Source organism: Aricia agestis, chromosome 7 (assembly GCF_905147365.1).
Source record: "Aricia agestis chromosome 7, ilAriAges1.1, whole genome shotgun sequence".
In the NCBI taxonomy this organism is placed as follows: domain Eukaryota; kingdom Metazoa; phylum Arthropoda; class Insecta; order Lepidoptera; family Lycaenidae; genus Aricia; species Aricia agestis.
Window position 1 is genome coordinate 7532909 of NC_056412.1, and position 27160 is coordinate 7560068.

General features: G+C 36.2%; 1 long non-coding RNA gene and 2 other non-coding genes across 3 annotated transcripts; all 3 read left to right on the forward strand.

Moving 5' to 3' along the window:
• The first annotated feature begins 1057 nt into the window (after positions 1 to 1057).
• LOC121728852 lies at positions 1058 to 21458 on the forward strand. Its single transcript, XR_006035876.1, has 3 exons — positions 1058 to 1114; positions 6435 to 6438; positions 21447 to 21458. It is a non-coding gene; the product is annotated as an uncharacterized LOC121728852 (long non-coding RNA).
• On the forward strand, positions 10123 to 10208 carry Trnay-gua. Its single transcript is given in 2 exon segments — positions 10123 to 10159; positions 10173 to 10208. It is a non-coding gene; the product is annotated as a tRNA-Tyr (tRNA).
• Trnay-gua lies at positions 11228 to 11313 on the forward strand. Its single transcript is given in 2 exon segments — positions 11228 to 11264; positions 11278 to 11313. It is a non-coding gene; the product is annotated as a tRNA-Tyr (tRNA).
• Positions 21459 to 27160: the final 5702 nt, after the last annotated feature.

Below are 27160 nucleotides of genomic sequence, written 5' to 3' on the forward strand. Positions count from 1 at the left end.
CACGTATTGATGCGATACAATATTAAATTGTAAAGGACAATGGAGATTGTTCCCATTAAACAATGCCAACGTTTTATGTTTTAAGCGCTTTGTTGCATGTTTTTCTGTTATTTACGTAGTTATAATATGAATAATTGTCTTCCTTTTGTGATTTATTAAGATTTTGAAAGTTGTATCTACCGAGTTGAATCTAAGACAAAATACATAATATTAAGGTTCTCTAGAACCTTATGTATATTGCTGTACAACTCGGTTATCTACTGGTGTCAGAAAAATCATTTTTACTTCTTATAAGGATTAAGGTCTATATTTTCTAAGGAACAGATACTAATTCAACTTTAGAAATGCGGTTGTTAATAAGCAAAACAACCTCTCAGTATCCATGTCAGCTTAACCTGTAACCCTGTATAATTAGCAATATTGTAGTATGTAACTGGATACGTACTAGCCAAGGATTAAAGTAGATGCCAAACGGTAAATCAATGAAGCCTGTCTAGTCAGGTTAATCAAATGTATCCGACCGGGCTCAGGGATGTACAGGTACACTCGGAAACATAATACTTTGATTGTTTAGTGCCATATAAATTATTTATTTAAATTCCTTTCACAGTCGAAAAGCACATTAATAAATAACTTTTTTGTAGGTATATCTTATCATAATTTCTTCAAAAGAGACTAGACATAGTAAGACCCAACGTAACGATGCATAATAACAACACACCATTGATAATAATATTATTATAACAAGCTTTAAGGCAAGGGTGGCCAACACGCGGCCCGCGGGCCACATGCGGCTCGCCGTCTGTTACCTTGTGCCCCGCGGAGCTGAGCACATTTTTTTAAAGTAAAAAAAGTTAATACTAAAATTACCTTATCAGACCTACCAGCTATAAAAAGCAAACGAACACTTATTTTCTTTTACTTTTAAAATCAACACATGCTTTATCTACATAAAGTGGGGCTGACTTTAAAATAACGTACCTAACTGTAACTTAGTACTATGTACTAATATATATTCTGTGCTGTAACTAAGTTTGACTAAACGGCCCGCGGTAAAATTCTACTTCCGAATTTTGGCCCAATTGTCGAAAAGGTTGGCCACCCTTGCTTTAACGTATTCCATCATCATAGCGAGCGAAAAACTTTGGATCCCTTTTGACGAAAAATGGGGAAACGTAGGTGAATGAAATTTTGCACAGCTATAGTTTATATGGTGAAAGATCAATATTTCAAAATCATTTTATTGTACATAGAAAAAAAATAGCTCTGATATAAGAATTTTGTAGTCGCCTGTCCGTAATAATGCAGGGCATACACGAGAGCATTCCAGGAATACCTACGTAGTCTGAGTAGGTACCGCTACCAAATACACTTGACTACTGACAATTTAAATATTGATAAATATTTATACCTTGACTATAAAAAGGTACAGTTTGTGTACTGTATGTAATTCTTATTATACACCTAGTATAAGCAATTATAAAAACAAACTCGCCAAAACTTTACTTTCTATCGGCCGCATAAAAAGTACCTACTAAAAATCTTATCACATTGTGGTACGATATGAAAAACGAATATCCTTTAGAAAACTATGATTTATTCAACTGATCAATTTAATACATATTTGATAAAACAAGTACCACCCTCCCCACGGTTTTGCAACGATATTTATCACCATTACCTTTTCAAAATCCCATCTCGATGACAGAGATATATAGAAGTCATCATTTCAGCGGCGTTTTTATGGGCACAATTTCTTTCGCATAACATGAAATCGGGCCGTTTTATAAAAACATTCCTTCAATTGTCATTCATGAGGGCACGGCGCGTATTTGTCACAGCTATGATCGCGGATCGCGCTCCAAATATAAAAAATGCAATTTTAAACAACGCGTGCGGCGTCACTACAAACGGATATCGAATTGTTGAGACGTGACGAACAAAAAAATATAAAGAGTAACTTTCGTTATTTTTCTTCATATAGGTTGGATACATTTTCAGCTTTATGTCTTCAATAAAAGAAGTGACAAAAATAAGTACTTATACAAAATGCGTACTGTGTGAGAGAACAATATTTTGGTAGGTAGACCATAATATCCGAATGTATATGTCGCAGCCGACTGGTTTAAATAGCCGTTCAATCAAACAGCTAGCCCTTTGACTGAACAACGCCATTCAATCACACGGCTATACGTCGTTTAGCCGACTTGTTGACTACAACGTTCGACACTACAGCTAGACGTCGCTTAGCCAACTGGTTTAATGGCAAATTAACTAAGGCGACTATTAGCTTAATATGTAATTTGGGAGAATAGGAAAACTTTTTGTATTTTATTGAAAGATTTTTCTCGGATTACTAAGTTTAGGGGGTGACCAAAAGTTTAAAGCAATAAGTAAAAATAAAAAAATCTGTGACGGTCGCCGGCTGCTGCCGCAGTACAGTCACAGTTCTAACCTAACCTACTTTTGGGCTTTCTGGATTGTATTTGTTTTTGTTTTGGCGAGGGGCTGCGCCCCCCGAGCCCCCCCTTTTATTTGGTGACGGTCGCCGGCTGCTGCCGCAGCACGCTCGCTGAGCTCGCTCGGCTCCCTCTGTGTTGTGGTCTAAGTTCTAACCTAACCTAACCTACTTTTGGACTTTCTGGATTGTGTTTGTTTTTGTTTTGACGGGGGGCTGTGCCCCCCAAGCCCTCCTTTCGGGGGGGCTGCGTCCATTCATTTCATAATCCCGTAATTTCTCCTCGAACATTTGTTGAAATTTTGATTCACTCGTATGTGCCTCCACAATTTTTGTCTCTTTAATAACACTTGTAACTTTTATTAATTACTTTCTTTCCGAAAAACAACCACAAACACCAACAAACACCTGCTAGTTGACGACATATTGTAAATAAAACGCACCTAGCGCCGCAGCGGTGCGCGCTGAACTACTTCAATTAGACGGCGGCTTTTGAATCAGCTGTAGTGTTGAACGTTTTGAGCGACTAAAATATTCAATATAAAAGCTAGGCGTGTGATCGAATGGCGTTGTTCAGTCAAAGGGCTAGCTGTTTGATGGAACGGCTATTTAAACCAGTCGTCTGCGACATATACAAATATTCTAGAATTTAAAAACTATCTCCTTTTGACATCACAATACACCTGCGTGCAGGCGCGGTCCGAAGGGGGGGTCACAGGGGACATGACCCCCCAAAATCTAAGGTAAAATTGAAAAATCTCAAAATCTTGCTAAATAATAAAAGAGCTATCCCCTAACCACCACTTTGTCCGATCTTAGACAGCTGCTGTGAACCCAGAACCGTCCGAGGCGCAGATAAAAAAAAATAGTGTAGTGAGTACTGAGTAAACCCCCCCCCCCCCCCAAATTTGAGGCTGGGACCGCGCCTGCCTGCGTGTTGTAAAAGTCGAGGGACATGCACACAAAAATAGACAGTATAGTCTGTCAAGAAAGTGAAGAAATTAAAAAGTGGCAACATCGTCGTTTCATCCCTTTCAAATTAATCTAAGAAAAAGGGATGACACTACAATGTTGCCACTTTTTAATTTCTTCACTTCCTTGACAGACAATAAATATGGTCCTATAAATTTATATCGAAATCAAACCCCTATCTTTCGCTGGAGGCGTTTTAGTATTCACTGCACCATAGAGGAGACATCAGCGCCAACATGTTGTATTGGCATAATGGTGTCAGGTGCTGCTGTTATCCCACGTGTTGTTTAACAATAAGATTGTTTCGTAGAGGTGAATTTTAAAAACATTATATAAAAATATAATGTTTTTAAAATTCACCTCTACGAAAAATCGTAGAGGTGAAAATCTCATTGCAAAGTTATAGGATATGGGTAATTATATTATATTATACAGGTTTTGTATGAATACTTTTTTATTTTGGTTGCCTGTAAAAGAATATTGCAACTACAAGTCTAGGAAACCTGAAAAAATCATACTCGTATGAGTATGATTATTGATTACATTACATCGATATTAGCCTACGAATATTAAAAACTAATATTAGCATAAAATATACGTCATATTTTCACAACACGCTATTTTACTTTCCAAATGATCTTTTTGCCAGTCTTTTTTATATATGTCCTTATATACATGACAGATTAAACCGTATATTTGAACCAATAGGATCATCGCTGATATATTATGTTTTCCTGAAACGCAGCATTGTGTGAAGATGACGTCATCTTTCGCAAAATCCGAGTGAGTTTACAGCTTCAAGGATTGTCGGGCTTAGTTTTATTGCACTCCAGCGTTTAGACACCCGCGCCGCAGCGAATGCCAAACACCGGAATATTCATATGAAATCCAAAGTTGGGAACTGCCAACTTTTTATTACCGCCATCCAAACAGAATTGTAAAACTTACATGCGGGGAATTCAAAAATATCGCTCGGATAGGAACGAAATTACGTGTTTATTCCGACATGAAAGAGTTTGCAATAAACGAGAAATACACTTTATTTATTATTTAATTTAATTTAACGTGGCATATGCAAAGGTTGCCCGTCGCAGTATTTGTAAAACGCGTACTTAATTAAAACTTTCATTAAATAATTAATAACATTTAATGATGCTCTATTAATAGATCCATTACAATAATTGTCGAGTAAATGATAAATTTTCATGTTTGCGTAGGAATACCAATTAAGAATGAAAAATGATTACTTTCGTTATAATTAAAAAGCCGAGGTGGCGCCTTACGAGTGGCCCTTTGTGTTTTGATTAATATTTTGTTATGACAGCTCATGTCGGGGTGCCATGCATTGTCATACTACGAAACCCGTCGTTTACGAATTGTAATTGTAATGGTATAGATATTGTATGGAATCCTTTGAAACATAGATAAATATATTATATTACCTACGAAACAGGCATCGAAATTGAACTTTTGATATTCCAAAATATAATTATTAAATTATTATTTTTCTTTATACTTATTTCTTTTATTTAACGTGAAATAAATGTTCAATATAAGGTTCAATATAATATAAGGTTTTATAATCTGATAATCAAAATTTTATACCTAAAGCAAATCGGTAATAAGTTTTGTAGCTTTGATTGAAAGTTGTTGTAATGTCGTCAATAATCACCCGTTAAGAACCACTGATTTAAACACAGGGTTTAAATCAGTGGTTCTTAACCGGTGGTCCGTCGACCACTTGTGGTCCCTGGAGGTATTCCAAGTGGTCTGCGAAGACATCCTAATAATATGTGAGAACTCAGAAGTTAGTAAGGAGTATGCACTATGCAGTCACAAAAATCACATCAAATTAAAATCTGTAACTTTTAGATTTTTGCCGAATAAAAAAAAGATTGCTAATTTAAATTTAGTTTGTTATTATTTTTAGCAATATTCCGCGAAAACAACTTCCACCTTTAAGTAAATGAGTGAGTGTACGCATAGGCATGCGTACAGCACCTCCCTCCTCCCACACTGCCTCGCGTACACTCGCATGCAACAACAACACCACCACCACACAAGCAATAATGTTGGCAAATCCGTGCAAGGCCCCTCACCACCATGCAGGTTGAAAACCTCGACGCGCGTTTCGCCCCAACACCGGAGCATCCTCAGGATGTGGACTCTACGAACAACGTCACTTAACGGACGTTGTTCGTAGAGTCCACATGGATGGACAACTATGGATTTCCGCAAAGTAATGCCTGATTCCATTAACTAGATTGCTAATTAGTAATTATAAAGTTGTGCTTCTTTATCAAACAACCATTATTTTAGGTAAACCAATCGGGTGGTCCCCGGCTAGACAAACATTTGGTGAAATGGTCCCTCATGACTAAAAGGTTAAGAACCACTGGTTTAAATACTAGTTAACTAGTTTTCAACAATACAAAACAGTAGCAGCCCTTTACCGAATCCCTGAATATGGACACGATACACTTACACAACCTTCGGATAATGGATGTACATTATAATCCATATCAGTCAAGTTTAAATTGTGTCTCCAAACGAAAATGTCAACTTATAATCTACGTAATTAAGTGAGTGTCAGACGGGTTTAGCTCGGCTGGGGCGCGCGGGATATCGCTTTACAGTAACACGGCACCGGCTTATGTTGTTACTCCATAATACGACAATCTAAACATACAGTCTACTTGATTTAGACGGTGAATTGTTAAAAAAATGTAAGGTATTACGGCTGTTGTCTCATAATATCAAATTTAATTTACGATTTCAAATAATATGACGTACCGATTGACTTTTTGTGACTCAGAAACATACTTCGCTACGAGCGTAGAGACTAAGGGGGCGTCCACAAATTACGTGAGGTATTTAAGGGGGGGAGGGGGTCGAGTCAAATCTCATCTAATCTTACGTTGGGGCGAGGGGGGGTCTCGGCAAATCTCACGTAATTTTTTTTAGGGTTCCATAGCCAAATGGCAAAAAAACGGAACCCTTAAAGATTCGTCATGTCTGTCTGTCCGTCCGTATGTCACAGCCACTTTTCTCCGAAACTATAAGAGCAATACTATTAAAACTTGGTAAGTAGATGTAGTCTGTGAACCGCATTAAGATTTTGATACAAAAATGGAAAAATTATTAAAAAATTTAGGGGTCTCCATAGGTACAACTGAAGCAAAAAAATGTTTTTTTCATCTAAGCTATGTGTGTGGGGTATCTACGGATAGGTCTTCAAAAATCATATTGAAGTTTCTAAAATAATTTTCTGTTAAAAAGAGAGAGACTCTTCCAAAGTGGTAAAATGTGTCGCCCCCCCATTTTTCAACTTCTAAAGTAGGGGCATGATAAGTCAAAAAAAAATATGATATTATACATTACTATTGGGCGAGTCCAACTCGCACTTGGCCGGTTTTTTTCTCATTGTTACAAAAAGTAATATACTATTTTGGTCCATTTCATCCAGATTGTACGTATACTTAAGATTTAATCGTAATCGTAATACAATTTGCATTAAGATCATTCACTAATTCGTTCGAAAGAAAATAATTTCATTCATACTTTTACGTTATACATCGACTGATTGTCAAACAATCCAACGCGTTTAGGTAAGAAATCCACATTTTTTAAATCTTACGTGAGATTGGGGGTGGGGGAGGGGGGTCGAATACTAATTTCTCATGAAATAGCCAGGGGTGAGGGGTCAGAAAATGTGAAAAACACCTCACGTAATTTGTGCCCCCTTAGCCGGCATGCCGCATGCCGCATGGTGTTAACCTATATTGCTATATGCTAATAGTTCAGAGATGTAGTAGAAATAAGTAGGTGACGGCAATTACCCTTCGGGAATCTTTTAACTACTTAAAAAAAATGCTTCAACAAAATGAGCATCGGAACTGTCAAGATACGAAAGGGCCCGCTCGAGCAAACGAACATATCAAACAACGTCAGACACCCCAGAGGCACTCGCGGGTTAACTCCCGCTAAATGAATTATTTCTTCCCGTCGAGGTGGCGCCTCTATTGACGTAGCAAACTTCGCTAAATAGTTCCATTCCCACCGCTATTATTGTTCGCAACTGTCGCCCAACTCGCGCTGACAGTCTGTCGACACAATAGTCGGCGGAGGAGAAACTTATACAGTATACACTCGACTGTATGAATAATGTAACCACAGTTTATTGTGTACGTCAGCGTTACTTTTTAATGTTTTCTTATCACGGTTCGGAAAACTGTAGTCAATATTACAAAAACTAGCTAAGCTTTTAATGAATTAAAAATATTAATCATAAAAATAATAAATCTTCCGTGTGTTTTTAACCAACTTCAAAAAAAGGAAGTTATCAATTCGACGCGTATGTATGTAATTATTTCAGAACTGCCCATTAACCGACTTCAAAAAAGGAGGTTGTCAATTCGACGCGTATGTATGTTATATTTCCAGAACTTCCCAATTTTCGTATATGGTTAGTCTATATCAGCGTCTGAACGAATGTGACCAATTTCAAAAGTGTATGTATATTGTATGTATGTATGTTTTTATGTTTGTGTTCGCATATCTCTAGAACTGCCATTCCGATTTTAGTAATTATTCTTTTTTTGTTGTACTAGGTATTGTTCAACTTAGGGAATAATTCAAGTTTCATCAAAATCGGTTCACTAGTTTTGGAGATGTTTTAATCCTCAATTACGTACAATTTTGAAGTCGGTTTTATCTTTTTAAAATACAGTTATTATTATTGTGTTTTATTCGACCAGGTGTAAGTAACTATATGGCTACCGTGTGTGCTGTCTGGTACTTTATATACTATTCGATGTGCTGCATAGTAGAGTCTAATACTCAGGTAAGTCGCAAAGCAGCTTACTTCTGTGGGCGCGACTCCCAATTAATATGTTAATGTAAGAATGTATGCAGGTTATGCAGGAGGCTGCAAGACGAACGCTCGCACGGATTTGGATTGCATAGCAGCTCCGATTCCGGATTACCCAGCTATAATAATTCTGCATAAACCTAACGCCTCCGGGGTCTAGTGGTATGAGCGCGGCTCTTGACTCGGAGGTCGTGGGTTCGATTCCCGCGTCGGAAACATTTTATTTCCAAGTTTGGTTAGGACAGTACAGGCTGATCACCTGATTGTCTGACAAGTAAGATTATCCATACGTCGGGTGGGCATGTAAAAAGTCGGTCCTGCGCCTGATCTCTCGCCGGTCGTGTCGGTCTTCCGTCCCACTGGGTTATGAGAGTAAAGGAATAGAGAGTGCAAGAGCACAAGAGTACACTCTTGTGCTCTTGCACTCTCTATTCCTGCGCACACACTTGGGCACTATAAAATTACTCTTGCGTAGCTGGCCTGGTTTCAATGAAACCGGCCACCGTCACCGAAACCAGTGTGGGAGCTATTATATTATTATAATAATTCTAATCAAATGTTCGCAGATACACATTCAGCTAGTGATATAATTCTTTAAAAGTATTTGATGTATGCAGTATGTATTTTTTAGTTATGTTACTAATGGAATTGGTATTATATAGTTTATATTGTATTATATTGACATGTTTAAACACATACAGAAATACTTTTTATTATTGAGAATAATTGAGAGCAATAACTTTCTCAAAATGTTGAGTTAATGTGTAGAAAATCTAAGACCTTTCTTTTTTAGTTCCGCAGACCGTAGCTTAATTGAAATAATAATATGTTTCTTCAATAAAACAGGATGTTATATTTTCATGTTCTAAGATAAATTACGAAATTTTTTTCTCCTTCATTTTAGGCAGAGTTAACATAATTTAGATTTAATAAAAAAAACAACTATCCATTTTTAATTTGACAACAGACTTCAACCATATAATATCAATGCATGTATAATATGAAACAAAAGCTGTGTACAATACTTATTTAGATTAATTAATTAATCAATGTATTATTAACTTACTAACCTAATATCCTAAGATCCGACCGTAAAATCCTGCATGAATCGTTTTTTTCGATCAAATATATTTTAAAATAATCTTTAGAACGTATAGAATGGATTAATGTTGGGTTGCCTTGTTAAAAGTAGCCGCAAGTACAAGTCAATATATATATATATATATATATATATATATATATATATATATATATATATATATATATATATATATATATATATATATATATATATATATATGCTATTGACTGACAAGCCAGTGTGCGCGTTGTTATGTGTGTAATATTTTATTTATTAAAATATTATATATTTATAATAAAAGCATATTTTTTAAACAATATTAGCTCGATGCACTCCTTCTCCATATAAACTACAACTGTGCGAGATTTCATGCTCCTACTTTTCCGCATTTTTCGTTAAAAGGGTTCCAAAGTTTTTCGCTCGCAACATAAGGATATCTATAATTATATTAATAAATACATAGATATCCGTAAATCATTTTGTAATTGACAATGTATTTAAAATTTTTAGGCCTTCTCATCTTAATATTAAAATAACAGGTTATCGCTTGCAATATTTATAAACCTGATCTTTAAATATGTTATTCTACGTAATGGTAATAGTGTCCGATTCTTGATTACTCAATAATATTATACCGATATAAAATCAATGTGTAATAATAATTGTAATATAAAAGTTGTTATAATGGTGTTAATTATAATATATTATATTATGTACCTTCATTATACAGTTTTTTATGTACCTTCGATAGCTCAGTTGGTAGAGCGGTGGACTGTAGCTGGTTAACTGACATCCATAGGTCGCTGGTTCAAATCCGGCTCGAAGGATTTTTTACTTTATCAAACTCTGTATAAGACAGTTGCTTGAGCATTCACCCTTTACACCCTTTACTGATTTAGCTCTACATTTTATGCGAATGATAGGTGAGCAATAACTTAAATTGAAATTAATTACGCCACAAACACAACTTTTAATTACTTAAAAATATATAAAAGGTCTCAAGGTAGCAAATAAAAATACAATAAAAAAATAAAGGACAATAGTGCATGCTTAAAGGACAATATTTTGGCAGCTACTCTGCTTTATTTGCGTTGTGCATCGCATCCCAAAAATAGACGCAGCGTTTTTCGATAACCTAACCACAGACTACATAATAATTATAGATATTATGTATAATGTAGGCCTCGTCAAATGCGTATGCATTATGGCCCTCCAGATCGCTGCCTAGCTGTAGTCAATTAGCTGGGGCTTTTACAATACCGAAAACCCTAACTAATTATTGTTCCACACTATAATTAATGTCAGTCCGAAATAAAAGGTTGTGCGGTTACCGAACCACTCACGGACTGGTATGGAGCGCTCTCTTAATCGATTTATTTTGCTATTAACAAGCGGGGGATGGCGCGGCTAATTTGATTTTTTACTAAAAAGAAAAATAAAAACAAACAGCTAAAACCCGGCCAAGTGCGAGTCAAATTGACGCAAGAATTGACTTTTTTACTGTAAGTAAAAAAGTCACACTTTTTTTATAAAATTATTATGGAAATAATATTGCACCGAAAAGTAATGTGGGTTTTGGTCGTACCGGCACCAAATATTAAATCAGTGAAAGATTCAACTTTAGGTGGCTGCCAAATAAAATACAGCCTCTAACAAGCAGATAGACGGACAAGAACACTTCTTAGTGTTGTTTAGAATCATAAAATATGCACGAGAATACAATGTTGATACATACAACACGTTTACACGTCTTACGTAATAATTACGTGCCGAGATTAAGTAGAGCACCTTTCACCTTTATTATATCACGTTATAGATAACTTACTTTTTACAATTTTAAAATGCACCTTCGATAGCTCAGTTGGTAGAGCGGTGGACTGTAGCTGGTCAACTGATATCCATAGGTCGCTGGTTCAAATCCGGCTCGAAGGATTTTTTATAGAGATGATAAGTAACCGGATAAACATTAGAATATGCAACATACTTCTACACAAGCCAGCTAAGAAGTCTTCCATACTTTTAATTTATTTTCAGTGTATCCGCGTCGGTTTAAAGCTGTTTTTAAAAGAAATCTCTTTTAAATTGATGTGGTCTAAGTTTACTCATTGTAATCTAATTGCTCATATATCTGGCAATGTTCTGGTATTTGTTATTTACAATTACTAATAATCGTAATGTAACATAATTATTATCGTTCTTACATTAAGGGCCTGTTTCACCAATTAACTTGACAGATCAAGTATGGAGAATCTGTCAAAAAAGTTGCGAACAGCCTATTAGGCACTTTATCAGAGAGCGGTGAAACAGGCCCTTAATATAACTACTAACCGCCACTACCAATACAGCATTTCACAAGAGACTTGAGGCAACTCCAATTGTGATAACTGCGGAAACAACTCCGCCTGCCGAACTCCCCACACGTCATACAATCACGCTGAGCTGTTCACTGTTCAATTTAGTCTATCACTAATTGTACGCTCCTCAGTATATTTTCGATGGAGGTAGTGCGGTTGAAACACCGTGGGGAGAGTGGGGACCCAGTTTGCATGTCTAATGTGAGTGGCATAAAGATAAGAACGTTTCCGCCTTGACAGACGTCGACCGTCCGACTGGCTAAAATGTCCTTAACTGTAGGTTCTGTAGTCCGCATTGTGTACTTAAACGCATTATACGTAAACTCATAGATTACTGTGCAAACGACTATGTGACACTTCTCAGTCTAATATACAAAGGGCTTACCGACATCGATCTGTTTATGTGATAAACATCTTTTGAGATTTAAGGCATATTTGATAAAATAACTTTAGCCTAATTTAATATTATATAAATAATATAAACATATTAATCCTCTATTAATATAAAGGTTGTAATCCAACCGTCTGTTACCATTTGCCACCACAAAATTAAAACGACTGTAAGCGGCATTTAATACGGGCCCATCAAACAGTCGTTACCGGCGTAGTACGCTCCTGCGGCGCAGGTGTCCAAATCATTACACGACTTCATTTCTTATGCACAAAACTGCCGCAATTTTAAAATTAATCCACCCCCCACCTTAAATATGTATGGGGCAACAGGCATTTGATAAATTGACAGCCATCATACAAAGGGCACCTCCCAAAGATCAAACACGGGCCCGGCGAATAATTCAGTCCGACCCGACACTTAGCATAAGGTCAAACTGACATTTCGTACAGCATTTACGGCCGTCGCTCGTAATGTGGCACACGAGTCACGCCACGATAGGGATGTTCCCATATCGGTAAAAGTTATACTTTCATTGATAAAAGAGTTTTGTTTATCAGTGGTAGAATGAATAAATGAAATATATACAGTATGTTTAAGTGGTGTCCTGTATGTTTTATGTTATTTGTTACTACAATTGTCAATTTATATTGCATAATTTATTGTACAGTTTGCTTGGTGCAACTACATCATTGGGTCCGTATTTCAAAATTAAATATAAGTAATATTTTAAATATTTACCAAGGATGTTTATTATTAAAGTAACGTGGGAGAGCCATGCTTCGGCACGAATGGGCCGGCTCGACCGGATAAATACCACGTTCTCACAGAAAACCGGCGTGAAACAGCGCTTGCGCTGTGTTTCGCCGAGTGAGTGAGTTTACCGGAGGCCCAATCCCCTAACCCCTACCCTATTCCCTTACCTACTCTCAACTATTCCCTTTCCTTCCCTACCATCCCCTATTACCCTATTCCCTCTTAAAAGGCCGGCAACGCACTTGCAGCTCTTCTGATGCTGCGACTGTTCATGGGCGACGGAAGTTGCTTTCCATCAGGTGACCCGTTTGCTCGTTTGCCCCCTTATTTCATAAAAAAAAAAGTAAGATATTATTAATTGTAACATGTATTAAGCAAGTTTTAATTTTTAGATTTCAGGTAAGGTCAGGCTTACAAGGCGGCAAGTGACTAAGCAGCTACTTACATATCGATAAAATTTCCCAGCACTGCGCGTAGTTAAGCTATAATAAGTACCTACTCCAAAGAAATCGCCTCGTACTCGTATTTGTCGCAGCAGTATTTATTTTGACGTTGCGTCCAACTTAATTATTCAAACTGCAGTTTGACATGAAATGCATACTGTTTGACAATTGAAATAGGTAACATAACGATTGATTTGCTTAGGCCAATTGCACAGTGGTAACCCTTGGCTTATTATATTATTGTTATTTATATTACTTATCCTTCATTTAAATACGAAGAATAAAAGATAATTATTCATGATACTAGCGGGCCTGACGGACGTTGTTCCGTGTTTACTATGAAATTACAATTATTATTGTCAATAGCGATAAAGTATTATATTATCACAAATTGTAAACTTTCTTAGTTTCTAATTTTACATGTAATTTTATTAAATTTTTACTCCTTACATTTAAAAAATCTACCGCTCTTGAGGTTAGCAATGACGAACATAATATTATTTAGCTAGTAATTATTATATTTGAAATAATAATTAATTATTTATTTATCCTAAATCTGAACGAGCCTAACAATTAATTTGAATGTTTTCATCATCACAAATCATTTGAATTTAGAAATGAGAACCGCTAAACCGCTGCAAAAACATAATATGCAATAAAATCCATAAAATCAAATAGACCTCCAAAGTAGAATCACTCACTGCTTGAACTAATTTACGATGGATCCAATTAAGTCAATCTGCCATTAAATCCGTTTTCTTAGCGAGTCATCTTCCGTCTCCATAAAACGCGCGAAAACCTAATGCCATTTCACGGCGGAGTAAACCTTTCTCTCGGAGTTAGCGTCTGTTTAAACTTGGCTTAACTTAATCGATCACGAAGGTTCTTAATTAGAGCTTTGTCTTAGCGAGGATCGAAGCGATTTTAATCTAATTACTAATGTTATTCCAAAAGTTTTTAGATCCCTGAAATTACTGAAAAAAAGGTTTATTACACTTTAAAAGAAGAGATTTTCAGTTTTCCTTTTTGTTTGTGTATTCGTGGATATTTTTAAAAGTGCTAGTGCTACAATAGAATTTAGTAACAAAACTTTTAATACCGTTGAGTTACTAGCACTTTTATAGAATCAGGTAAATATAAAAATTGCAAAAATCTTCGTGATGTATTTACGCCGAGTTTATCAGAATTAATATCAAAATCGGTAGAATGACGTGTGACGTAACCCCACGTACCACGTAGAGTTTGTCGCCGCGAGTTAACGTTAAGCCGTAAGCTGAGTGTCTCCATATTAATATTCATAATCGTCGTCTCCGCCTCGTATTAGAGCGACGAAACCCTGATCCTAATACATTTCGACAGATCCGACGTCTGAAATTGGTACCATTTGAATGATATTCATTTTAACGTAAAACTTTGATTCTCCTTTAATGATAGTAACTTGCTATTTTACTATGCGAAGTTATGTTTGACATTATTAAAGTGTATCATGTATGAAAAGAAGTGCAAAGTTTGGCTGACACGACGTACACACAATGTCACATCGCACGTAATATGATATCAGCGCTCGACTCTATATTTCTTAATATACCATAAATCGTAATGTTTGCGCATTTAGAATAAAAGTAAAAATAAACTGTTAAGTCGTGTGACTTGCGTTTCGGAGGGCGGCCGGCGCGCTACCCTTTGGGACCACAAACCGTAATTATGTCTGAAACAATGCTCCACCTTATTTTTATCCATTTTGCGCTCAATAATAATAATAATAATGTACTTTATTCAGCTCGATAACATAAAAACCTTAATCTAGACAATTACAACATGCAAATTATTTTATTTTCAATGGTTTTTTATATTATAATGTTAAGATCGCAACCGGCAGCTTAGCTAGGTTACAGTATAACCTGTGTTAAAGCCGCCGGAAAGGGTTTTCCCAACTACTGATCGCATATCGCTGATTTTACATTTCAGACAATTAAAATTAGATTACAAATCAAATCAATGTTTAAAATTAATCAAGCTTGATACAATAAACAATACAAAATAAAGTATAAGAATTCCAATCAATTATATATCATAAATATTAATTATCAAATTATTACATTAAAATATACAATTAAATATTGGTGGTACAAATTTAATATTATATTAAACCCAATATAATTGGTGTGTATTTATGTGCACATTGTGTTCGTGTGTACTTTGTGCGTGTGGTTGAGGAGTGTTATTAGAGTCAGAGTGTGAGTGAGCCTACAACGTTATAGTCAACAAATCTTCAGTATCTTCGTAAGTCAAACCTAGGAGCCAGTCATTGAGCGTATCTTTACAGTTTTTAGTGTTCAATTCATATATTGGTAAATATTTATTTATTTTGTTATATAAATAAGGAGCTAGAAAGTAGTTATATCTCATCGATTTTACAAAGTTATAGTTATTAATTTGACAGATTTTATCACTGCGGCGTTTGTTTATTTTTTTAAAAGCAGTTGCGGCATGCTGTGCTAGGATTGTGCTCATTATAAAATGTTGTCTTACTGTTAGCACCCTGCAACATTGGTATAATTCCGTCGTGGGAAAGGTATAATTTCTAAATGTGCCAACCTTCAGTATTGCTCTTTGCGCGCGTTCGAGCTTTAGAAGTTGAGATTTAGGTACTCCACCCCAAGAGGAGATGCAATAGGTTAGGGTGGATTGACAAAGAGCATGATAAACCCTCTTAAGGATATGTGGATTGGCTACGTGTCGGAGCGTTTTAAATATATAAATAAGTTTGCGAACTCTAGCTTGAAGGAGGTCTATGTGTGTTGAAAATGAGAGATTGCAATCGAGTATGACACCTAAATATTTAACACTCTGAACACGTGATAGCCGTGGACAATCACAGGGTTGGGAAAAAGTGCGACATGCATGTGCGATTAAAGTCATTGCAGGTGGGGGTTGAGAAGATGCCCGTAAGGAAAAAGTCATGTAGTGTGTTTTGTCAGCATTAAGAGTAAGAGAGTTTGCAGCCAGCCAAGTGGAGACTAAGTCAAATGCACTTTGTGCAGTGACAAAAGCTTCACCCCAGGAATCGCCCACAAACGTAAGTGCCGTATCGTCGGCAAACGCCGTTATTTTGGTATTTTTGTAGGTCAATTGGCATAACTCATTTAGGTACACAAGAAACAGCGTGGGGCCAAGTACACTTCCCTGGGGGACGCCGTAGGTAATTGGGAGCTCTTTGCTTTGGTGTTTATTGATTTTAACACATTGAGTTCGTCCTGTCAAATAGTCTCTCAAAATATCAAGAGAAAGCCCCCTAACACCCACCCTTTCGAGTTTTTTGAGAAGTAGGGGCAAAGAGACCGTGTCAAAGGCTTTTGCGAGGTCCAAAAAGATAGTTAAAACCTTTTTTTTGTTATCTAAGTGTTTGATAATGTGGTTGGTAAGGTTCAAAACAGCTTCAGACGTGGATTTTTTTCTTCGGAAACCGTATTGATTGGGGGATAAAAGGTTTTTTGCCTCTAGGAAATTAGTCAGCCGCTTATTATTATGCGCTCTAAAATTTTGGACAAAGCACTCAAAACTGCAATAGGACGATAATTAGTGACACGGTCTCTAGGGCCACTTTTATGAATAGGGTGTATTATGGCCTTTTTAAAGTAGGTAGGAAATGTCCCAGTTTGGAGGCAAAGATTAAAAATATGTGTTAATGGGGGAAGTAACTGCTTATTAAATCTCTTTAAAAATGCTGTGGATATATTGTCCCACCCAACGGCACAATCTGTCCGGAGGGATAACATAATTGATTTAATTTCATCGTAATCGGTGGGGAGTAAAACAAGCGAGTTGGGAGGCTTGGCACCTAAGTTAAATGACTTAAGGAATGAGGGGTTATGGACGGGTCTAATATTGTCTGCGAGATTTTTTCCAATGGTGGCAAAGAAATCATTAACATTGTTTATGGCGCACTCAGTATTTGAATTTGTATTAAGTAACTCACTTGAAGGTGATGTAGGTTTTACAGAGTTTGTGACTCTTTTTATTACTTGCCATATACGTTTATTATCAGTGCCAGCCTCAGTTAGTTCGTTTTTATCAAATTGACGTTTCAATTTTTTTAGTAATTTGTTGCAGAAATTTCTATACCTACTGTAAGTTACCTTTAGGATTACATTTTCTGGGTTTGCTTTTAGGGACTTGTGCATCGAGTCTCTGTTTCTCATGCAACGTAGTAGGCCCGGAGTTATCCAGGGCTTGAGGATGGTTTTGCGTTTAGGTATCTTAACTGGCATAGAATTGGTTTTTATAACGCCAATAAGACGGTCAACTAACTGGGTTGTAGCCACATTTGCGTCATCCAAAAGAAATATGTCTTCAAAATGCAACCGATCCATATCACGGGATAAGGTTTGATAATTTATCTTGTGGTGGACTAGATGAGTTGGTTTTGTAGTAGATTTAATTCGTTGATTGAGACAAAGAAATATACTGTTGTGATCTGTTATAGACGAGTCTAAGACTAGAGTTTGAGCGTCACGGTTTGATTTGAGTAAGACGTGATCCAGACAGTTCATGCCCCGTGTTGGTAGGGAATGTGCAGGCAAGAGGCCATGACTAGCTGATATATTAAGGTAATCTGAGACGTGTGTGCTTAGTGGTAAATGGCTAATGTCAATATTAATATCGCCAATAATAGCAATACTTTTAAAAGACGACAACGAGTGCAAAACAATATCGAGCGAGGCAATAAAGTTTGACAAGTTGGTAAATGAAGGTGATCTATAGATACATAAGATAGCGATTTCATTGTCCTGTGTTAATAGCAAACATGTACTATCTTTTAAGTCAATCTCAGATACAGAGAATTTGAGATTACATTGGTCATTTAAATATAAGACAATACCATCATTTTGATTCTTATAATTAGAGCTGCAATGTGCGACATACTTGTCTAATACGGGAATTGATATATCATTTTTTAGCCAGCATTCAGTTAAGATTATAATATCACAGTCAAGATCAATTCTATGTAATAAAGTGAGGAAGCTATTAAAGTTACAATTTATTGATCTAATATTTTGAGATAGAATTTTTAAATGTTGTGAGGGTCTCTTTATAATTTTTTTACAATCTTCCGGGCTACAAGTCTGGCTCTGCGATATCGAGTACTCGTCCAGTGAACAGGATATATCAAAGAAGTCGTCGAACTTTTAATGTTTTGTTCGGAGGCTCACAAAAGGATAACTCTCCATAGTATCTTTGGGCGTAGATGAGGATGAAAACAGTAACTATAATATCTAAACTTTTAACATAATGTGAGTGTGTAGAAATATAGGCTCTCTCCAATCCGAGATATTGTATTAATGTACAGTAATAATGTGTTCGTTTTTTAAAATATACTATTTTAACATAATTGAACATTGAGTTTGATATTATAATTGATTTTTGTATAAATATTTGATGTAAACATAAAAAAATAAAGTGTAAACATAGAAAAATGTAATTTAAAATACAATTAAAATTATGCATGCAAAACAAGTGAATATATTTTAAGCCTAGTCACTTATCTACTTGGAAACTTAATTTATTTAAATCATCTTTGTGATCGATGCGTATGGCAGGGGCACCTTCATGCTTCCGTACAAATACCCTACCATGGGCAGTCCAGCAAAACATATAATTATTTTGCTTGATAAATTCGCGGGTCAGGTAGTACAATTTTCTAGAATTTTCGGTCAATCTTTCAGCTATAAAAATTGGTTTAGTTTCTCCGTCGATTTTTAGGTGACTCGTGTTCAACTTGTCCTTAGTAGTTTTATTGAACGACTTTGCAGCAGTAAGAATTTTTTCTTTAAGTAGCACCGAAGAAAAGTCGACAATAATAGGGCGATTGATGCTTTTAGTAGGGAGTCTGAATATATCATGGATTTGTGTCTCGTCAATATTTATATTAAAATATAATTACCACCGCCTCTGGGATACATTGTTTCCACGCCGTCTCACGCTTTCATTATGATTTAGCAGAATAAACAAGTAATGTTATTTATAATTTAAGAGCCTTTTTCTTTACACTCCGAGAAAGACTCAAGTTCTAACGATATACGTTATCGTATCGAGTTAACAGGATATGTAGCTAATAACCCAGTAAAAACATTTCTTGTAAAATGTTGCCGAGACGACCACCCGTGAAGAAGTTGTGAGATCTCATGCAGAGCCAAGCTTCTACCAGTAAATATGTATGGCTTTGCCGTTTCGCCACCGTCGCGGAGGTGATGCGAATATTTAGTTTCTGATCTGAAGTTAGCAACTAATTAAAAACTTTTATTAGAGCTATTCAATTGAGACTTTGTATGTTTAGTGAGTCTATTATTTATCATCATATCCTGTAATTTTCACAGGATATGAACTATCTGGTACATCAGAAACCAACTCTATGAGGGTTCCAAAAACGTCGAAACACTTCGAGAAAAGGTAGGCAGTGCCCTTGCACTTCACTTAGCTCGTCTCGGCGGGTGCACTACCGTGCACCCAGATACTATTAAAAACCCAAAATATAAATCTAGTCAAACAATATGTTTATCAATTTCCTCAAATACGAAGAAAAGTCAACAATACATATCTTCGAAAAGGACTACAACGAAAGCTTTCGCAATTTTTCTTTCGTGAAAATCAAACACTTCTGCGAAAAGGTTGTACCGCGACTTGATCGTGCCGCAAACGTTCGGAAAACAACGGGCCAATACAGCCCGCGCTATTACCTGCTCCTCGTATTTATCTTTTTGTGCGATATAAATGCTTTGTGGGGCGAACAATAGCCGGGGGCGCAGGCCGCAGGGGGGAAGCTTTATAATTTTTTAATTAATTCCGTCGAAAATATCAAAGTCGCCGGACGGGGTACTAGTGGAGAATGCTATTTTTGTGATAACTTTTTCATAAAGCATTCTATAATTTATGGTATTTCCCTCTGAAACGCGGCCATTTTTAAACTGCTGGTAATTAAAATTTAATGCTACGGGTATAACTTTAAAACATTTAAAGTGATTTTATAATATAAGCTTGAGATTATGATTTTATTTCAATTTATTTTAACGGGTGTTCAGTATTCTTAAAGCTAAAAAGCGGCCAAGTGCGAGTTGGACTCGCCCAAGAAGGGTTCCGCAATAATAAGGTTTATTCTAATGAAATTAAAAGGTTTTTGATTTATTTTTATATTTCAGTTAATTTAATGAAAATTAATTTAAGGTTTACCATTTATGACGTATAAAAAAAACTACTTGCTAGATCTCGTTCAAACCAATTTTCATTGGTGGTTTTTATAGTATTTTTAGACTTATCATTCCCCTACTTTAAAAGTTAGAGGGGGGGGGGGGGGGGGGGGGTGACACACAATTCACCACTTTGGAAGAGTCTCTCTCGCAAACTATTCAGGTTAGAAAAAAATGACATGAGAAACTTCAATATGATTTTTGAAGACCTATCCATAGATATGCTACACGTATAGGTTAGATGAAAAAATTTTTTTTTTGTTTACCTATGGGGACCCCTAAAATTTTTTATAATTTTTCCATTTTTCTATCAAAGTCTTAATGCGGTTTACAGACTACATCTACTTATCAATTTTCAATAGTATAGCTCCTATAGTTTCGGAGGAAAGTGGCTGTGACATACGGACGGACAGATAGACAGACAGACATGACGAATCTATATCTTTTTGCTATTTGGCTACGGAACCCTAAAAAGGCCTATAAAGGAGACACGTAAGATTGACATTATGTCTCATCAGCCCCCCGATGCACGATCGTCGGAAAGATCTCACGTGAAAAGATTTCATCTGTCAGTAACGATTTCAATTATGCGTCCATTAATAAGACATACTAAGTAACATCAAATATTCCGAAATCTCTAGTTATATTATAATAAAGAAAAATTATATCACATCTTCCTATTGATGTAAATGTTCACGTAAGTGAAACGTTTTACATACGATTAAACAAATAGGATGTTAGTTAATGAAGTAATTGTATCGGAAAGTGAAGTCGTTTCCGAGGGCGGGCGTCGCGCCCTGAAGTCACTCATCAGGAAAACCGTTAGGAAAACACCAGCTTAAAGGATTTGTCGCTTGAAATATTGCCAACATTACAGATAATTTACACTTTGTTCGATAGACGTTTACAAATTTTATAGATTCAATCATTGTCTTAACGTTGCTTATTTTCCCGATAAACTTAAGTATTTAACAAATCAAGGAGTGTCCATAATCAAGTAGGACGACCATTATTTTTAGGTTAGCCACTATTCGCACTCTAGCAGGTTTAGATTCGATCCCAGCCATTATTGTATGTATTTTTACTTTTAAGTTGGTTTATTAGTTTACTGGATGGACTCTCGTGCGGTAATGCGGTAAACTCGCAGTTGTGAAAAAGGTTATGATATTGTAAGTTCACAATAACATATTTTTCATGACATTTTTGGTGTGCACCGAAGTGGAAACACTAATCAATTGGAATTAGCGAGTGAACTGTAACTATGTCGTTATCGACCGCACCGGCGATTCGCGCCGCAGTCGAGGGGGAATATTGTCCAGACAATGTTTGATAAAATTTTATTACATTCAGTACCCATTGAAAATTAGCGTTATTAGCTCCCGCTCATGTAAATTGCCTTCATAGGAATTAATTGAAGGTAATTTGATTTAATGCGTCTCTTTGTGGACAGTTATCGCTCGGTAGGCGCTATTGAAGCGGCTAGCGGCTCCAAAGGCTTTTGTTTTTGAAATATTGGATCGAATCAATTGCATTTAGAATTTTCGTTCTTTGTTGTCTTGCAGCGGGGTCTGAAAATGCTTTATTTAAATTGGGATTTCATTGTGGTTTGTAACGTTGCATTAAAAAATTATTTATCAAAGATTTGGTAAACTTCTATTTGCAACTTTTAACACAAACATTGTGTCAAAAGTCGCAAATGTTTATTTACTTGCAGTTGCATGCATCAAGCAAAGATTGTATTGTAGAATGCATCAAGCATTTGAAAAATAAAAAATAATATATTTAACTATATACGATTAACGTACGCCATATTAAAATAAACTGCGACCATTTTCGTATCCGATTTTCATAATCCGTTTGATAACCATATCCGGACGAGCGAGGAACCGCGGGTTTATCTTTTAATTGTTGGCGGAGTATCGCGGCTCAGCGGCGCCGATTGCCGCCATAAAACCTTACAGCCCTTTTGTTGGGCCCTTAACGTCGGCTGCTTGTCTTGTGTCGCTGTGTAATAGAGGTGGTTTGTTCGTACAAACAACTTTCGACATAAAAATCTGTGAAAGGTAGTCCCTGCGCAGATTTCTATGCGAAAAGAGAGCTTCGTATTTAGTTCAGGACTTTTTCATTTCAATATCAAGGAGTTGAAACTTGACCAAAATATTTAATAATAGAACAAAGTGCCGTCAAAGAAATTGGTTCATGGCGAACCTACGTCAATTTTTCGGGCTAAGACAATTCAATGTTACATGATATTATTATGATTTGTCGGCTGGGTTTGATATAACGCGACCAAATTTCGTAGGGCCGTCATCTGCCTATGATTTAACTCCTCTGTTAATATATAGAACTGAAATCCAAAAAATAGGATATATTGGTGTCATGAGGGAACAATATTCGACAATAGCCGCGATTCGACAGCCTTTTGTGAAAAATCGTCACGTTTTATACGCATCGCGATTCGCGGTGCGATGTACACTGACGCGTGTTTTGCGTTTCACTCACTAGTGATGATCTATTGAAATATCGATAAGTGCTATCTTTTAAAAATAATATTGGGAGGCAAACGAGTATACGGGTCACCTGATGGGAAGCAATTACCGTCACCCATGGACACTTGCAACTTTAGAATTGTTTCAAGTGCGTTGCCAGTTTTTTAAGAGGAATGACCTCTCTTCTTGAAGGTTTGCAGGTCAATTACGTATCAGGGAAACTGATTTTAGGCTGACCTATACTAATTTGTTCGGGCTATGTAAAACCAAACTGACAGCTCGTATATATCACAACTGATACATATACGAAGTGGTGCTAGAACAGCAGGCTTAGCACGGCCACAGTAAAAATGCGAAAGAATCGAAACGCTGACAAACTGACAGGTTTCCTGATTATAATTCCGTCACTTTGTCTACTTTATCTACTTGCCGTAAGAATAAACCTTTCTATGGTGACCATACTAAGCCTGCAGGGCACGTTATGCTATTACTAATTAACTAATCGCATAACTTTAAATCTTAAATGTTATTTGTACACTATTATTATCATAGGTTCAATAGATCTACTATACTTTACTGTATACTAATTGTCTACAAGACTAACATAATATTTTTGTAAATTACTGAAATAAGTTAAATTATATTTTTATACTGGTATCAAAAAACGATGAAATTCGAATATCGATGTGCCAATATCGAATATCCACGAACCACCTATGAATAAAAGTGAATAGGATTTGTCAATAGTTGGGATCAGTATTTGCAAGGCAAACAGGTCGCTTCTGCGTGGATTGGCTGGAGGCTGTATGTGATCTACTGTTGGCACTGCCGCAATTTTATATCATGAGTCAACACTATGTTGTGCACGTGCCACGTAGTCAGAGCCGAATTTAATCGTGGCTAGCTCTACATATTCATAAAATAATTTTATTAAAAGACAATGATAAAAAAGCAGTGAACAAAGGTTTTTTTTTTTCAAGGTTTGCTGTCGAAGTCATGGGCCTCGGTTGACTTCATCTAAATACGAACCTACACTTAGCAAACAAACAGCTGCTAAATAATATTAGTTCATTAAAAGAGTATATAGTTTTTGTCACTCGAGGGACGTAAACAAAACTAGCTATTTGACCGAGCTTTGCTCGGTATTCGATAAAACACGAATAAAATAACATTTTCTAAAAATGATTCCTAGCTAGATCGATTTATCGCCCCCGAAACTAAATTTCATGAAAATCGTTGGAGCCGATTCCGAGATTCCAATTATATATTTATATATATATACAAGAACTGATTGTTTAAAGATATAAGATATGACGCTACGTTCTATCCAGAAATCTAAATAATCGGCCAAGTGCGAGTCGGACTCGCGCACGAATGGTTCCGTACCGATATAGAGCAAAAATAGGCCAAAAATTGTATTTTTTGTATGGGAGCCCCCCTTAAATTTGTATTTTATTTAAATATTAATCTTTATTATTAAAGTACAGATAATATATCTAAAGCCTTCAAAAAATTTCAAGTGCGTAGGCACTTGAAATTTTCACAAAACTGTTGCCATTATTGACATCGAGCAAAAAAGGCCAAAAATCACGTTTATTGTATGGGAGCCCCCTTAAATATTAATATTATTTTGTTTTTAGTATGTGTTGTTATAGGGGCAATAGATACACAAAATCTTTAAAAATTTCAGAAGTCTAGCTAAAGTGGTTCTTGAGATACAGCCTGGCGACATACAGACAGACATACGGAAAGACAACTAAGTCTTAGTAATAGTGTCCCATTTTTACCCTTTGTGTACGGAACCCTAAAAAGGAGAGATTGTAAGTCGATTCAAAGTTCAAACGTACAAGTTTGGCTCCATCGTGCGTGAACTTTTAATCAGTCAATCAAATAAGTCTATTTGCAAGACTTTAAAGCTGCTATAAATTTAATTAAAGAAGCTAGTGACTAATATTAGAGTTAGAATTGGTTAGCATTGGCCATCACAAACAGTCTCATGGGAATTTCTGGCACAGAACACGTGTAGGTAACAGCAAAAACCTGTGTTACGCGCAAATGATCGCATTGCGGATTAGTCTCACCAACAAAAATACGTCCATAACTCAACAGAACAAACGTGAGGATTGCCACGCGCCTGCGATAATTTGTCAGGTGCTATTTACACAAAGAACACTTTGCGTATAGATACGCCCAACGTTTATTTAGGAAAAGTCAATTATTTGTGTACAGGTAATGTTTGACGAGTAACTGTAGTAAGCTAATACTATAATTTAAATAACCGTATGCTCTAGTGATTTTTTTATATTTTTTATGATTTTAAGTAAATGTAAGGTGCTCATTGAAAATCAGCGTTGCGGATCCCTTCGCAACATTGCTGAATGGGAACCAATTTGGTATTACATAAGTGAGTATTAATAGATAAACTCAAACTCAAACTCAAACTCAAAAATTTTTATTCAGAATAAATTTTTTCAAATATTCTCTGAACGTCGGGGCTACACAGATGCCTACCACCGGTTCGGGAACTAACCCGGCGAGAAGAACCGGCGTAAGAAACTCGCACGGGGCCATCTTTTTCTAAAAAGATGGAAAATTACAAAAAATATATTATTATAAAATAACAGTGTCATTATGACTAAATAAAATACAACGAATGTACAATTATTATACATATTATAATGAAACAGCTCTGCAGGGGGCGACCTTATTCCCATGGTGTACTATCATTCATGAAATCAGTAACTTTATAGTACGCTTTGGTACACAAACGTTCTTTAACAACTTTTTTAAATCTATTAATTGAGAGATTTTGAACGCTTTCTGGGATCTTATTATAAAGGCGTATACATTGACCTTTAAAAGAATTTTTGACTTTAGTAAGTCTAGTCACCGGAATTTCAAGCTTATGTTTATTACGAGTATTTCTCCCATGGGCATCACATTTTTTCGTGAATTGATATATATTCTTTTTAACATATAATACATTTGATAGGACATATTGAGAAGCAACAGTTAAGATTCCAGTTTCCTTAAATTTTTCTCTAAGTGAAGTATTACGGGCCAACTTGTAGATTGCCCGCACAGCTCGCTTCTGCAGCACAAAAATTGTATTTATATCTGCAGCATTGCCCCACAGCAAAATGCCGTAGGACATAATACTATGAAAGTAACTAAAATACACTAGACGTGCTGTTGTTTCATCTGAAAATTGTCTAATCTTACTTACTGCATATGCTGCTGAACTGAGTCTGTCGGCCAACCCAGCAATATGAGGGCCCCACTGAAGCTTGGAGTCTAGTGTAATACCTAAAAATACAGCTGTATCCACTAGCTCCATAACATCACCATTTAAAAGCACATTGGTTTCCGTTTGCCTTACATTGGGCAATTTGAATTTAATACATTTTGTTTTTTTTAATATTAATTGTTATTAGTTTTGTAAGATGCAGTTATACTTAATTTTATTTTTGTTTTATTTTTTATTTTATTTTTGAATTCATATATTTGTATAAAATAAAACAATACAATGAATTACTGACACAGGCTTGTGAGATAAGTACAAGTGATTACGTACTATCAGAGAATTTGATTCATATGCAGATGGTGGATATATCGTAATTTGGTAGGTAGTAAATAAATGTATCAGGATGAGCATTGCTGATGCTCCAACAACCGACTACATTTGTACAGCTAAATGTTCTAAGTCATTTAGCGAACATAACGGTTATAACAGTAGGTTAGGTTTCAGCGTTGGTCTTTGCGAGGAGGCGTGAGAACAGACCGCGACGGCTCCGGCCCGCGTAACGTCTTCTTCCCCGGGAATGAAATATCTAAATGCGAGTCCCTTAATGGTCCTCATTTATTTCTCTCCCGAATCTCACCGCGAGCGCTCGTAATTATTGCGTCTCTAGTAGGGTTATTAAGCTTTGCTTCGGTTAAAATGAGAAATGGCCGCATTCGTTCCCGTTTCAACTTGATATCTTCCCGTGCCAAAGGGTATGAATTTTAATTTGATGATACCGCGGTGTGATTAAATTAATTGCGGTGGTTTCTTATTGTAATTCCCTGCTGCGGTTTAATGCTGATATGTACAGGTACCTGA